Source organism: Eptatretus burgeri, chromosome 4 (genome assembly GCF_056783735.1).
Source record: "Eptatretus burgeri isolate ZD-2024b chromosome 4, Ebu_testis_v1, whole genome shotgun sequence".
In the NCBI taxonomy this organism is placed as follows: Eukaryota; Metazoa; Chordata; class Myxini; order Myxiniformes; family Myxinidae; genus Eptatretus; species Eptatretus burgeri.
Window position 1 is genome coordinate 49,271,541 of NC_140964.1, and position 16,306 is coordinate 49,287,846.

At 46.9% G+C, this 16,306-nt stretch overlaps 1 protein-coding gene across 1 annotated transcript in view; it reads right to left on the minus strand.

Moving 5' to 3' along the window:
• NPSR1 (neuropeptide S receptor 1) overlaps window positions 1-272 on the minus strand; it is an 82,481-nt gene extending 82,209 nt beyond the window's left edge. Inside the window, exon 1 of the mRNA XM_085876534.1 lies at window positions 68-272. The gene's annotated coding sequence lies outside the window, so the exon portion shown is untranslated. The remainder of the gene's footprint in view (window positions 1-67) is intronic.
• Between the last annotated feature and the right edge of the window lie 16,034 nt (window positions 273-16,306).

Here is a 16,306-nt window from a genome sequence, read left to right on the forward strand (position 1 = left end):
AAGCATCACCACCCCACCCACACTTTCTCGAACTTAGAAGCAAGAGGTACAGTACAGTATAACATACCTGCCGATTATGATTGAGTCAGAAAAAGACGCTCTTTGCACTTCTATTCAAGCAACGCAGAGAAATTTCGCTCTTCGATGTGTGGGCAAGGATGCACCTGCACAGGGACCGCCCAACTCTCCACGGCCTCGAGTACGAAGACACCCACCGCGCACTTTACCCTCGATTACCGTCACTTGTGAGGCCAACCTCATCGGCCAAGTTGATAAAGCACCACCGGCTTTCTGGCTCAAATCAATACTCGTGTTATTTTTGTGTTAACGTACCATCGTGAAATTGATTAACAAATACACAAACATTTCAATTTCATTTATAACTTAGCACACACATGATCTTTCTCTCTATAGATTACGTTAAACACAAAATTAAGGAAGAATGACATACTGATGCAGTGATGCAAGACATGATCACAGAATTGAGCAGACACAGGAGTGTAATGGTTGGAGTGTCTACTCTGAGTCTAGTAGGTCAATAGTTTGAACCCTGGCTGAGTCATACGCAAGACCTTAAAATGATATGTGCTGCTTCCTTGCTTTCAAAGACAATAGATCACAGACAAAACTAGAATGGCACTCAGTTGAGCACAGACCTCTGCCATGCAATGCCTGATCCAGTAGAACATGTTGGGGCCAACACATTTTTGAACTAGAGGGGGAGCACCCGGTAGAGTGCAAAACCTCCGCCGCCAATACTGCGAGGTCACTCAAGTGAACCTGATATCCTATTCATTCAATTTGACATCAACAGTGCTCACAGAGTTATAGTTTGCAACTTTCCCTTTTACTTTTAACTTTTACATACTCAATTCATTCGTCATAACTAGATTCCTTGAGACAGAAATTGATTTTACGTGGGTATATCCACCTGAAGTTCCAAAATCAGCCGCAAATATAATTTTGGCATGTTTTTTTGTTGGAAATCACTTATAACATGTAGAAATGCAAAAAAAAAAAAAATCGAAATTTTGTTGAAAAAAAAAGTTGCAAATTTTTCTGTTTTTTTTTTTCTTTTTTTTCTCAAACATTTTTTTTATTTTTTGGGGTTGGAAATCACTTAAAACATGTAGAAATGCAAAAAAAAAAATCAAATATTTTTTTCAAAATGGCCAAAACGGATCACACTCTACTGAACCACAATTGAATAAACTAAACTAGATCGACGCACACGTAGAAATGCCAAAAAAATAAAATCGAAATTTTTTTGAAAAAAAAAGTTGCAAAATTTTATGGTTTTTTTTTTCTCGAACAATTTTTTTTGGGGGTGGGGGAGGGGGTGGAAATCACTTAAAACATGTAGAAATGCAAAAACAAAAATTCAAATATTTAAAAAAAAAATTTTCAGCTTTTTACCTAAAAGTATGGCTGAGATATCACTCACACAAACAAATAAGAATAAAGACAAGCCGGTAAGCGGCGATGGGTCGCCGAGCATGGAAACTATAAGATACAGAGCAAAATGGATGTCATATAGCAGATAGGGAATCACCTTAAGATTATGCATATCAAATCTCATCCAGTTCCATCTACTGATAACTACTCGGTATCCATTTGAATGAAAAGTACCGAAAATGCGGTTTGAAATCGGAAATCCCCAAAGTTCGAGGGGGTGCTGTGGGTGAACAAAGATCTAAATCGAAAATCCGGCTCAATTGCTGGTGCACAATGTATTCCAGACAACTAGTGGAAGATGGAATTTAACCTGAGCAAGGGTAAGGTGTTGGGGATGGGAAAGAACAATGAAAATAGAGATTACAGGATCCAATGGGTAATTTTGGAGCATGTCACCCAGATGAAGGATCTGAGGGTGGTAATAGATACGGCAGGTAAGCAGGCAGCACAGTGCCAGGCAGCTATACTGTAGGTAGAGCAAATAGGGTTATAGGTTTTATTCGGAGGGGATCATTTATATATCAAAAGAGGAGGTGTTAACGTTGTACAGGAATTTAGTGAGGCCACATCGAGAATATTGTGTGCAGTTTTGGTCACCACAATTCAGGAAGGATAGAGATGCCATAGAGAGGGTTCTGCGCAGGGCTACTCGATTGATTCCGGGCCGAGCTCGACTCAGCTATGTGGAGCGGTTGAAGGAGACAGGGCTTTATACACTAGAAAGGAGGCGATTACGAGGGGATATGATAGAGATGTTTAAGATAATGAAAGGTAAAGATAAAATAAGTGCAGATGAATTATTCAACAGAGTAAACAGTGATAGAACCAGGGGCCATAGCTTGAGAGTGAAGAAGAGGAGAGTTAAGACGGTAGTAAGGCAGGGGCTTTCACTCTGAGAGTAGTTAATGCATGGAATGGTCTCCCTGCGAAGGTTGTGGCAGCAGAAAAAGTATACAAGTTTAAATTAGAATTAGATAGGTACCTGAAAGTTATGGAGATAGAGGGGTATGGGAATGTTGACAAGAGTTTTCAGTAGTTTGAGCATTGTTGGGGGATTGTGTATGGAGTGCTGCTGGTGGGTGTCTTGTCAAGGGGGCTTGTGTGGTTGATGTTGTGTGTTTTTAACCAAGCCCATGCTCCCTCCACAAGGGGAAGAAAAGGAAATATATATATATATATATATATATATATATATATATATATATATATATATATATATATATATATATATATATATATATATATATATATATATATTGCTACGGTGCCGGGTCGTCGGCCGCGAACTGACCGCTCTGAACGGAGCCGCAAGTCGAGTTGGCCCGACCGATCGCCCGGAATATAGATCGCCGCCCGGATAAGTCCGAGCGATGGGTCCTTGTACAAGAACCGAAATACGCCAATGGGCAGATCACGTGGGGTAGGGTCGATTGTCTATCTTCAGTGTACCTAAATACCCATGTGATCCAACTACCGGGGTATTCCACCCTCAACGGAACTCGTACGGAACAAACCGCCGAGGCGAGTCTGTCCCGTGTGCGATTCTGAACAGCTTAATCGCCGAGAACCGTCGGTCCAAATGTCCCCCTTTTATGGCAAAATAACGGCTTTCTAACAACCAACACACGAATGCTCAGTCAATGAAAGAATCAACGCGACGAGCTGAAAACATTTAACAATTGGGGTATTTATTAATAATAATGGGGAACTAGGGAAGCACGTAAGAGCAGAACTATTCAGACTATACGAAATGTAATGCAAACATTTACAGCACACAAAGCACTTAACAGTTTCCTACTTATTAGACGCGGGCCCACGGACACACACACACCCAAGTAATGGTGTCTGAGGCCTTTAATAACGGGCTCCAGCTCGGAGGACAGGTGAGCTGAAACCCAGAACCTATCTCGAACCTCTCCACCTCGTGTGGTCTTCAAGTTGTTCGGACCCGGGCTCCAGCGAGAGCGAGCTGGATCCAATCGCCGTGAGCCGCGATCCTTCCCGAGCTCCGGCGAATCCTCCCGTGCTTCTCAACACGTGCTGGTGAGACGAGGTGCCGATCCTTCCCGTCGATGCATCGCTTCCCCGAGGAACCACCTCCAAGAAGAGGTCGATGAGTCGCACCAAGCCGGGAACTAAACGGAGAACAAAGAGCTCCACGAACCAAGAAAAAGAAGAAGCCACCATTCGCAGCTCAAGCCGAGCAACTGGCTCAACTTTCTTCCAAACAAAACAGCTCTCCTAAAAGCCTACCGAGCCAAGCAGGACCCGAAGCTCTGCTGAACAACTCCTCTGCAGAAGCAAAAAGCTTCCGAAGGCCTCAACCCTAACGCAAGCCAAACAGGACCCGAAGGTCTGCTGAACGACATCCCTCAACTCCCTCCGAACACGAACAAAGAAAAGATCTCCTCTTTATCCTTCTCCGCCCCCTCCCCCGCGCCCGGCGTGACTCATGCCCTCGTGATCCATCCCCCGCTCAACCACGGGTGGGAGGGAGTTGTTGACATCATGAATCACGGGACGGAAGGGCTCTTCTTCCTCTTCGCAGTAGAGGGGGAGGGACGTCCCCATTGTTCACTCCCTAACTATTAAATCGATCCGCAGCGCATCTAATCGATTTCTAAACATTTAAACAATGGAAGGTGAGCTATCTAGGGAACAAGCACTTATCGACATAGCTGACTAAAGGAACCTGTATGTTGTGTGCAATCAAATTCCAAATTCGTAACACTACCCCCTCCCCTTTTTACAGACATGTCCCGAGTCGTCAAATTTTCGTGTGACCAGCATGTGTAAGTTTTCCCCTAGTACGTTCTACCTTCGGATCCCTGAGTGCAACAATTCTTTATACGTGTCCCAAAAATAAATAACCTAATGCGCTGCGTAACTAACTAAACAAACTCTCACAGACTCATTCGGACAACTTAACTAAAATTTCCGGCGCTAAAACAAACATGCAGGTGAGGTTCCACTTCTTTACAATTTTCATTTGACTTATCCATTACTTAACCATGGCCCAGGACTTGTGATCTGTGAAACGGGAGAAGGTAAAAGTCATTTCAAAGTTCATTGATGCAGGGGAATGGATGGAGATAGTTGCAAAAACAAATGAACATGATGGATGCACGGGCTCCCTGTAGGGCAGTCCATGTAAAACTGGATGGTCCTGGCGCACATGGTGATGGATGGACACAGGGGCAAATGCAAAAAGGGCTAGCAGGCATGGGGTCATGGCAGAGGCAGGCAAACTAGGCATGGCAAGGCAAGCCCATGCAGAACAGGTGGCTGCAGCACAACAGGGTGGCAGGTGAAGCTGGCCGACCTCTGGTGTGGTTCCATCAGGTCTGGAGGGAGTGTGGTGGTGCCGGCCGCTCTGAAGGCGGGCTCGGACCTAGCCTACTGTCTCCCCCCACTCTATCGCCTTTGCCTGTCGCTGTCCATACCCACTCCCTTAATTTGCCACACAACACAACAAAATTTATCCCCTCTTTATTTTTATTATTTTTTATTTCCCTTTTATAATTGTCTTCCCTCACCCCCTTTATCGTCTTTGGCCGGCTAGCCTATCCTGTCAACCTAGCCTACTCCCAACCCCTACGTTCCCTCTCTGGAGGGGAATAGGGAGAGACTTGCGTCCTGTCTCGAGGCCCAACAAAGCCTCAGAATGGCCTCCTCAGAGTTGAGCGATCTGCCAAGGTGGGTCCAGCGGCCTACAACGAGCGAAGGGATGGATGGTGCGAAGGGGTACATCTCCTAACTACTGATGTGAATTTTTTAAACCCACCTTGTTGTGATCGTTGTCCTCCTGAAGGATTCAAACTGGCCGATTGTGGAATACTATTTGACTTCAGACAGAGTTTAACGTTTGTCCGATTTGATTATAAAATCCTACAAAAACCCTATCGACACTGATAAAACTGATGTCCACACAAGTCCTTCCTTGTGAAACAATTTATTTCCTAATTATACACCATACACTTCTCACCCTTGTACAATGAACTTAAGAATCCCCATTTGATTGCAATATTATTTGGTTCTATTTCATTTATTCTTACTTTAGTTAACAGTTAGACCAACCCGATTCAATTCACTTCTACATTACATCAGAGAGTTTTATTCTAACTTGGTACTTGGTCAGTTCCAAGGAGTACAAGCCACTGAGAAACTATACTTCCTCACGTGCTTGCACTGAAAATAATTTTAGATTTCAAAGCATTTTATACTTTCGTGAGAGAGAGGTTGGGGGATATTCACCCAGACTGTAGACGTGTCCTTTAGACAAAAAGCCACTTTGTACATTTCTAAGCAAAGGTTCATTTATCAGCTCGGTCACTCTGCTTCAGAACAACACATTTCTTATCATTTCGGGCAAAAGTCTTTTGGCCAGAAATGACAGCCAATTCAATTTGCAGCATAAAAGTTACATTTCTGAAACTCCATTTGTTACAATTTAAAATACATTAATATAAATTTTTCCCCCAGACTACCCTAACATTTATTACACCTGAAACTACCCCAGGGCTTTCCAAAAACGCCTCACACTTTAAAACTATCGTTCTAAAAACCATGATTCCCGTGGCCTGTGTTGGTGTCCATTATAAATTTGGGCCTTGCCCTCAAATTTTCATTCGTGCCCTCGCACAATTTCCTGGCTGGGCAGCGTGGCTCAACTGGCAGGAACTCCCCTCTACTGAACTCTGACCATGGCACCCCAAGGCCCGCAGGCTGCCTCCGAGTCGAGCTGCTCCCTATAAACGCGGGGGGTTGCCCTCTCTGCCATTGCCCCCCTCCGATGCCCATGTGGCGTGTTGATGCCCTGGGTCCCTTTCTGAGGGTCGCGCATGCCCACTACACTGCCCCCGTGGCATTCTGGCGCTATGGGTCCCGTTTCTGACGGGTCGCCCGTGCCCACTACTCTATCCCGGCCCCTCTTGGGCCCTTGGTCTACTCTGGCTGACGAGTCCAGTGCCCGGGGTGCCCACTAAACAAAACTCACCTTTCCACAGCCACGCTCCCAGCCGGTCCAAGAACTCTTGCACCCCTCCAAACGGGTTTCGTGCCTTCTCTCGACAACAACAAAACGACCTCCTATTAGTAAATTTGAATAACCCACAAACTAACATTAAACTGACCCCGGGGTCACTTGGGTGGGAATCACTCCTCCCCCCAACCAGTCATTCGCACCATGCATACCACATTCGCTCCACTCACACACTTGGGCCCGCTGTCCCACACTCATTCCCCACACACTTTCCATTTCGCAACTCACACCAACACTCTATACTGCCATCCTTCCTAATTAAATCCCCTGACTAACTCGTGGTCCCTCGTCATCCCTTAAAACTCATGCATGTTCCATTTACTCTACGTAGCTAAGATACGTCTCAACTACACATTTCCAGTCTGTCCGTGTCTCCAAAAATCCAAAAATTCCCATTTCCTAAATCTGAACTAAAATCCCTTTAACTAATCCATTCCACGGGCTCCATGAGGCCTTGTCCCTGCCCCATGAAGCCGGTCTAACTATCGCTAACCCATCCCCCTAACTAGTAGTTCCTGTGCCCCCTAACAGGGGGGGTCTTCCACCCCTTGCCTGGAGCTCGTGTCCACTCGAAGTGGTGAGGCTTGCTTCTTTTTTTTTTTCTGCGCACACCAGCGCGGCAATTCGCAACCTGCCCGTGACGTCATGGCAGCTGTTCGTGTACCTCGTCCCCTTGGACGGTAACATCCGGCAGGGATTCCCTTCTGCCGGATTTCAACCATGCAGCCACGACGTCACTGCGCATCCCAAAGCAAGCCCCGCGTTCGAGGGGTTCTCCACGCAAGCACATGTGCTCTTCCCGTCCATAACCCACGCCGTGGAATCCCCGATGACGTCACTCGCACCCCGAATCTGCACGATTCCTCGCGCAAGCCAGGGTACGCATAACGCATCGGGGGAGCCGCTTCGCACGCTCTGCAAACAGAACGTGCGACGCAGGCCACATGGAGCTTTACAAACACACTCGCCCAGAGAACCTGTCCGAATCAAATTCACTATCCAGCCTACCTTTTGTCAGTCCGCGGGATCGATTACATGCACCGTGTGCGTTTCGGAACCAGATTTCACTCGCGCAGGTGCGCATGTGGCGGCCTCGTGCGAAGCACGGTACGGACCCAGCGCGCGCTGCTGTGCCAATCCGGCACGGTCCTCAAAACCAGTACGGCCGCAACACGGCCTTTGTCCCTCGTCAGGCACAGTCTTTGTCGCACTCTCACGAGCACATTCTCACGTGCCCTGATGCTCACACACTCCACCATGGCACTCGGACACGCGGTTGTGCCCTCTCGCATACCAACCGCCATTTCTCTTTCATACCGCGACCTCACATACGCGGTTTCTTTCACACACGGCGCTTCTCACTGAAACACCTTTTCACTCACGCATCATGCTTCTTCCACACACGGCGTTTCACTCACACATGGGGAATCGCTTAAACACGCCATAACACTTACACACGGGGTTTCACTCACACATGGGGAATCGCTTAAACACGCCATAACACTTACACACGGGGAATTGCTTACACATGCCATAACACTCACACACGGGGTTTCACTCACACAATGCGTGCTTTCGAGCACGCATTTCGCCACACTCGTAACCACACACACCGGGACGACCACGCTGGGGATTTGCGCTACCTCAAGCACTCCTGGGGTCTCCATACCCCCCCAAGCTCCGCGTGCACCCATTCACAGCACTCGCCCCCTCTACCTCGCAAGGCTCGACCGGACTCACCTCGTCGCGATCCGCCTCAAGGGGGCACAGTCACTCCCGTCGTTCCTGAAGGAGGCCATCCTGCTGCTTGCATTGGGTCCCAACACATTCCACCAGCTCACCCCATTGTCCTCCACTACCTCCATGTGTGTGTTGGTCCTTTGTAGCGTCCACTTCACCCCCTCTCTCCTCTATCTCCCGTGTCTCTGTTATTTCTATTTCCTGCGTCTCCGTCATTGTCACCGCTACCTTCTTTATTATTTCCTTCGTCTCCACGTGTCTCTCCTTACACGGCTCGGTCACCCCATTTAATTTTTCCCTCTCTGTCACCGTCACTTTCTCCGTCACCTCCACGAGTCTCGCCCAATGCGTCTCCCTTATTACCGTGATGGCGCCTCTCGTCACCTCTACCTCCCTTAATTTCTCCGTCTCCATCGCGGGACCGACACCATCCACAATCCCCCTCGTCGGTTCGGAGTCTCTGCCACGTGGCGTCGCCATGATTCCTCTTATGCCCGTCCTTATTGCCTTCTTCCCTTCCTGGAGGTTTCATAATGAAATTTCAACATAATGAATAGTAATGGTCTGAGTACTGATCCCTGAGGTACCCCACTACTTCCATCCTTCCAGCAAGACATCCTCCCACTTACAGCCACTCTTTGCTTCCCACCACTAAGCCAGTTTGCAATCCCATTGGCTACCTGACCAACCACTCCACAAACCCTCACTTTGGCTAACAACCTCCGATGTGGTACCTCATAAAATGCCTTCTTAAAGTCTAGATATACTTTGTCCACTGCCTTTCCCTCATCCATCCAATCAGACACTGCTTCATAGAACTCTAAAAGATCTGTTAAACAGGAACTACCTTTGGTAAACCCATGCTGACTACCTTTAATTAGTTTGTATTTGTTTAAATGGTTCCCCATCTGGTCCTTAATTAATGTCCCCAACACCTTCCCCACAACTGAAGTCAAACTAACAGGTCTATAGTTTCCCAATTCTTCTCTGGATCCTTTCTTAAATAGTGGTGTTACATTTACTACTCTCCAATCCTCTGGTACCTGTCCTGACTCCAGTGAGCTACTGAAAATATCTGTTAACATCTGGCTTACCTGCTCACCACCTCCCTCAATACGCTCGGTTGCATATTATCTGGACCCAGAGCCTTATCTACTCTTAGATTACCTCGCTGTTCCTTTACTTCCTCCACTCCAACCTGGATTTTCTGTAAAAGCCCTTCTTCCTCACCTTGATAGATACTCTCAGCGATTGGCAATTCTCCTGACTGTTCTTGTGTAATAGTTTAAGAAAAATACCTGTTTAATAAGCCTGCCGTCTCACTTTCATCACTAACCACTCTCCCGGTGCTATTCCTCGATGGGCCCACACTGGTCCTAACATGTTCTTTTCCCCTGATATACTTTTAAAAAGCCTTGCTATTATGTTTAATATTCTTAGTCATGTCCTTCTCATCCTCTCTTTTGGCTTGCCAAGTTATTTTCTTAACTTGCCTCTGTTTACTCCGATAGTGATAGAAATCTAATTCCAGTCCTGTTATTTTAAACCTTATAAATTCCTTCTGCTTCTCCTTAATAGCGTTCCTTCTCTCACTGTACAACCACCCTGGTCTCTTTCTGTTTCTAGTTTTACACCTCATTGGAATGTACTTACTCTGCTCTCCACACATTTGGTCCTTGAAGGTTTCCCATTTCTCTGATGCTGATTGTCCTGTTGTTAGAGTCTCCCAATCTACATCACCCAATTCTCTCCTCATACCCTCAAAGTTTGCCTTTATGAAATCTAACAGCCTTACCATACTTTCCTGAACTCGAACCCTTAACAGAATCTTTGCACACACAATCTTATGGTCACTTGCTCCGAAATGCTCCCCAACCTCCACCTCCTCCACCATATTGGGATCATTACTTGAAAGGTCTAACACTGCACTCCCCCTCGTGGGCTTATCTACAAACTGGGTCAAAAAGCAATCCTGGACTAAAACTAGGAAATCCTCATCTGCTCTGCCCTTTCCCAGTTCCTCCACCCAATCTATCCCTGACAAGTTAAAATCCCCCATAATCAATACTCTTCCCATACCAAATGCTCTTTTGAATTCTTCATGTAGTGCTCCTTCGTCCTCTTCCTTCCCTCCCAGAGCCTTATAAAAGCACTCCACCAGTATGTTACTGTTTTTACAATCTCTAATCTCGACCCATTCTGAATCCTCAACATTTATTCCTTCCTTAATGACCCCCCCCCCCTTTCTCTTGATGTAATGCTATCCTTTACCCAGATTGGTACTCCTCCTATTCTCTCCTTCCTATCACACCGATACACCTTGTAGCCTTCTAATCCTGTCCTCCAGTTACTCTCCTCCTTAAACCATGTCTCACTCGCAGCAACTATATCATCCTCCTCGCGATCTTCTTTGGCTTCAAGCTCTTCCATCTTATTATTTAAACTTCTGGCATTGGTATAGAATATATTTAACTTTTCCCTTCCTGAAATTATATTTTCCTGTCTGGCCTTACTCATCACAATTACTTCATCCGTTCCTTCCTTAATAGCTTCCCCATCCTCCGCTGACCGAAAAAGCCTGAATTCCTTCCTCAATTCCCACTGCAAACCTTGGTGCCCCCTTTCTATTTAACATACGGCCATCATTCCGGAAACAGTCCCTTTGTCCCCTAAATGATTCCCACTGCTTCTTAAATGTAAATCCTTCCTCCCTACGTCATTCTTCCAGCCATTGGTTGATGTCTATTGCTCTCCTCATAATATCTATATTGTTTCCCAATCTTGGGAGAATCCCAGAAAACATGACCTCACAACCCTTTGATTTCAGTTGCTTATCCAATATCTTGTGTCTATTTTTCAAAACCTCTGAGTAAACTTTCCCTACATCATTCGCACCGAGGTGTACCAGAACCAACCTTTTCTTGTAATGACCCGATACAATATCGTTTACCCTTCCTTCATGCCCCTAATTCCCGTTCCTTCAAAACTACACAAATTTCTATGTCTACAATCCTTCCTGCAGAATGAAGAATCCACAAATTTAATAATCTCATCACCCACAAAAACTGTCTCCCACACCTCATTTCTACCAATTTCCATTGCTGAACCTCCACCACTGCCCACCCCCGTTGCACCTCCACCACTACCCGCATCCGCTGCACCGTCACAACTTCCAATATCCTCAGCAACCACACTCCACAACCATAACCAACTATTATCTACAAAATTTCTCACATTCTGAAACTTGCTGCAAATTATCGATGCGTTCCTTCAACCCGGTAATAACTTTCCTCAAGTGGACGATTTCCTCACACTTCCTACAACAACAAGAATCCTCTGCTCCCCCATTGTTGACGTGGCCCACATTGAGCAACTGTTACATTTTACGTACTCTTCATCCTTTCTCGTTCGCTCACTATTTCTAACCTTCTTCACCCCCACACTCCCAAGGCCCCAATTGACTTCACGCTAAACTTATCACGCGGCCTCGCCCTGCTTCTTTCAATAAACTAATTCAACTACCCACTAAAACTGTCATGAACACAACACGAAAAAAAATACCGTTCCACAGCCCCTGACACAAATCTCGAAAACAAAATATGCAAAACGCTTTCGGACTGGAAACTTAGCTTTAGAAGGACTGGAAGGAGAGCTCGCCACCCAGTCGTCCACGGGCACAGATGTCTGAAACGAAAGTCTTCGCTGCACAGGTTCTGAATGATCAAAGGAAGTTAAAACGAGAAAGCATCTGAAATGCAAACCCATCCGCTTTGTATTCAGACTTCTTCTTCCGTATGCTAAACGGTAACTTTGATCTTGTGACAAAATTCTTAATTTGTCTTCTCCATATTCTCAGACTAAAGCTTTGTTGACAAATTGATAAGAAAAGCTCAAATTATTAATACTAGTGCGTGGCCGCACGTGCAAAAAAAAACAACAAAAAAAACTTTCAAACCTCGTGCCAGAAACAACAACCACACAGGCTGTTCCTTCGCTCTCACATGCCGGTACGAGCGTGGCCGTACATGCAAAAAAAAAAAAAAAAAACTTTCAAACCGCGTGGCAGAAACAACAACCACACAGGCTGTTCCTTCGCTCTCACGTACCCATACGTGCGTGGCCATACATGCAAAAAAAAAAATTCAAACCGCGTGCCAGAAACAACAACCACACAGGCCGTTCCTTCGCTCTCACGTGCCCGTACGTGTGTGGCCATACATGCAAAAAAAATTCAAACCGCGTGCCAGAAACAACAACCACACAGGCTGTTCCTTCGCTCTCACGTGCCCGTACGTGCGTGGCCATACATGCAAAAAAAAAAATTCAAACCGCGTGCCAGAAACAACAACCACACAGGCCGTTCCTTCGCTCTCACATGCCGGTACGTGCGTGACCGTACATGCAAAAAAAACAAAAAAAAAACTTTCAAACCGCGTGCCAGAAACAACAACCACACAGGGTGTTCCTTCGCTCTCACGTGCCCGTACGTGCGTGGCCATACATGCAAAAAAAAAAATTCAAACCGCGTGCCAGAAACAACAACCACACAGGCCGTTCCTTCGCTCTCACGTGCCCGTACGTGCGTGGCCATACATGCAAAAAAAAAAAATTCAAACCACGTGCCAGAAACAACAACCACACAGGCCTTTCCTTCGCTCTTGCATGCCCGTAAGTGCATGGCCGTACATGCAAAAAATATTTCAAACTGCGTGCCAGAAACAACAACCACACAGGCCGTTCCTTCACTCTTGCGTGCCCATAAGTGAATGGCCGTATGTGCAAAAAAAAAAAAATTCAAACTGCGTGCCAGAAAAACAACCACACAGGCCGTTCCTTCGCTCTTGCGTGCCCATAAGTGCATGGCCGTATGTGCAAAAAAAAAAACTTTCAAACCACGTGCCAGAAACAACAACCACACAGGCCGTTCCTTCACTCTCGTAAACGACGACTGGATTGGGGCATTGTGTATCGAGAAATTATTAGAATACAGTCAGTCATCACTATCCGGAAGTCCGTATGTTGTAACCCGTAATGGGGAACGCAGCTGAGGATCTCTTCCCCAATGGCCACGCCTACGCAGCAACGTGTCCTGTCATTGGTAACTAAATGGCGCCCTTTCCCCATCGACCACGCCTACGCAGCAATGTATCCTGTCATTGGTAACTAAATGGCGCCCTTTCCCCATCAGCCACGCATATGCAGCAATGTGTCCTGTCTTTGGTTTTTTTTTTTTTTGTATACCTTGTCGAGGCTCGTATGAGAGCTAACACACAACTCACAGCAAGGGGGCATGAGACAAGAGGGGCGGGAGTGGAAGGGACAAAACAGTGGGGAACAGACACATTAGGTGAACTGTGGAAGGGAGAGGGGTGGGGATGGGACGGGGAACATGGCGAAGAGAAGATGGACATTACAGGGACTTTCAGGAAGGAAAGCAGGGGAATTGAAGGAAGTGGGCTTGGGTGGATTATCGGGGGTAGAAAAGATCGAGGATTTGGATGGGGGAAGATAAGAGGTGGTGGTTAAAAGCTGTTTTGAAAGCCTGGAGGGAAGAATGGGAAAGAATAGAGTGAGGAAGTTTATTCCAAAGGCGAGAAAAAAGAGGAATGAAAGAGTGAAGATGAGCAGTGATTCGTGATTTTGGTAGTTTTACCAGAAGGGGGTTGTTGGCAGACCTTGAGCGCCCTGTGGAAATGTGGTGGGGACAAATCGCAGAGAGAGCAGGGGGGACAAGGCTAGAGAGGAGTCGGTAGAAGACAGAAAGACCACCGACCAACCTGCGGTGATTGAGTGAGAGGCCCAAAGACTCAGCTTCATTGCGGGAGATGCCGATGATCTTAAATGCCCTGATTTCGACAGCGTGAAGCCGAGAAAGGTGGGAGGCAGGAGCAGCAGCCCAGAGGGGAGAGCAGTACTCCATCAGGCTATGGGCAAAAGCTTTGTAAGTGGTCAGGAGCTCAAGAGGGCCGAGGAAGGACTTTGCACGACGGAGGATTCCCAGTCAGTGACTGGCTTTTGAGGCAAGGTTGGAAATGTGACTTTCCCAGGAAAGGTCATGGCAGATAGTGAGACCCAGAAGCTTGAAAGAAAAGACTTTTTCCAGAGGATTGTTGAGAAAGTGGATGGGGGGGTTTTCTAAACGGTCATTTCGAAGAGACATAGTGAGAGTGTGAGATTTGTCTGGATTGAAAGACATGTTCCACGTGTTATACCAGTTTGTGATTTTATCCAGATCTGCAGTGAGCGAAGAAGCTGCTGCTTGCCGGTCTGAGGGATGACAGATGGTACGGCAGAGGGTGGAGTCGTCGGCAAAGAGAAATAGAGGATTTTCCAGAGAGTCGGAGAGATCATTGATGAAAACCAGAAAAAGAACAGGGCCCAGAACACTGCCTTGAGGAACTCCAGCCTGGACAGGAAGAGGGCCAGAAGTTGGCTGCGACAGGAGAGGAAGTCAGTGAGCCATGAGTGGAGATGGCCTTAAATACCATCGGAAGAGAGTTTGGTGAGCAGGGCAGGGTGCCAGACTGTGTCAAAAGCACATGATATGTCTGGGGATATAGATCTGATTTCATGTCTGGCATTGAGTACCTCCATCCATTGTTGGGAGAGCAGAAGCAGCATATCCAGGGTAGAGTGACCTGGTCTGAAACTAAATTGATGATCGGAAATCAGGCCATTGGAGAAGGGGAAGGATTTAATGTCTGAAATGCCAGTTTGCTGAAGAACATGGAGCCGTAGAAATGGGTGGTGACCTCCTCCGTTGTTGGCACTGGATATTTATCCGGGATAATGGCTGTGTTCACGGAAGGCAGATCCATGCAAATGCGGAGCTCCACCAACTTCTTTTTTGCTATTACCAGGTTGGAGATCCAGGGCGAGACATTGATGGGCACAATAATCCCAGAATCCAGTGGGCCTTCCAGCTCGCCATCACTTCATCCTGCAGGGTGAGGGGAATGTGGCACAGTGGCTAAATCACTGGGGTCCACCACTTTGGGCTGGTGAATGAAGGCAGAGAGGCAGCCCAGGCCATCAAACAGTGCCGGCCATTGTTGCTGTTGGGGGGAAGCAACCTGCAGGATCTCCGTGCCGCAGTTGTCAGTCAAGGAGAAACCGAGCCCCAGGAAGAGGTCGAGACCCAGGAGCTTTCCCCCTTGTGTGTGACATGGAATGAGAAGGCCAACAGAGACCTGGTACTGTAACACACCGGCAGCTGCACAGAACCCAGGACTTCAATTCTGGTCTGTTCATAACCACTTGGAGCGGTGGAGGGGCACTGGAGTGGTATGTTTGAAAAGAACCGCTTGTAGGTGTATAAATTGAGAGGAGACACCTTAGCTTCAGTCTCCAGGAGCAAGGGCAGGCAGACATCCCTGAAGTGCACAGCGCATGTCTTAAAGCCAAAAGAGATGGAAAGCAAAGTGTGGATTGTAGCCGGCAGTGGATTTGGCTGCTGGGCAGGAGTTCCTGCTGGGGCTGAGCTACACCACCTGGCAAAGTGGTTTGGCTTATTGCAGTTTCTGCAGGTTTGTCCCCATGCTGGGCAGTCAGGAGCTCTGGCCTCATGTCTGGGAGACCCACAGTTTCCACAGCGCTGCCTAAATTGAGCAGGCCGTTGCTGCACTTGCTAGATAGGGAAGCAAGTGTCCGTGTTCTGTTGTGGTGAGGCAGGCTGTACTTTATGCACTGCAGGTTCAGTAACTGTAGTCGGCGATGGAGCTTCAGCAATTTTCGCAGTAACATGTTGCAGCAGACTCCACTAGGCATGCTATTTGAATGGCTTTAGAAGGAGATAAATAATCGGATTCGAGCAACAGTTTCTCACACACTTGCACACTGGAGGTTTTCTTTTCGATAAGTAAATCCCGTATCATTTCATCATGAAGAGATCCAAATTTACATGGCAGCGCTAATTCCCATAATGCAGCCGTAAACTGTAAAATGGATTCCTCTGGTTGCTGGCTTCGCTGTCGTAAAGTGAACCACCTGAGGAGAACACTGAGCGGTGGTGAATTGGGCTTTGAGAACAGCGACAGCCTCATTGTATGTCTCTGCCGGTCCTAATGTGGA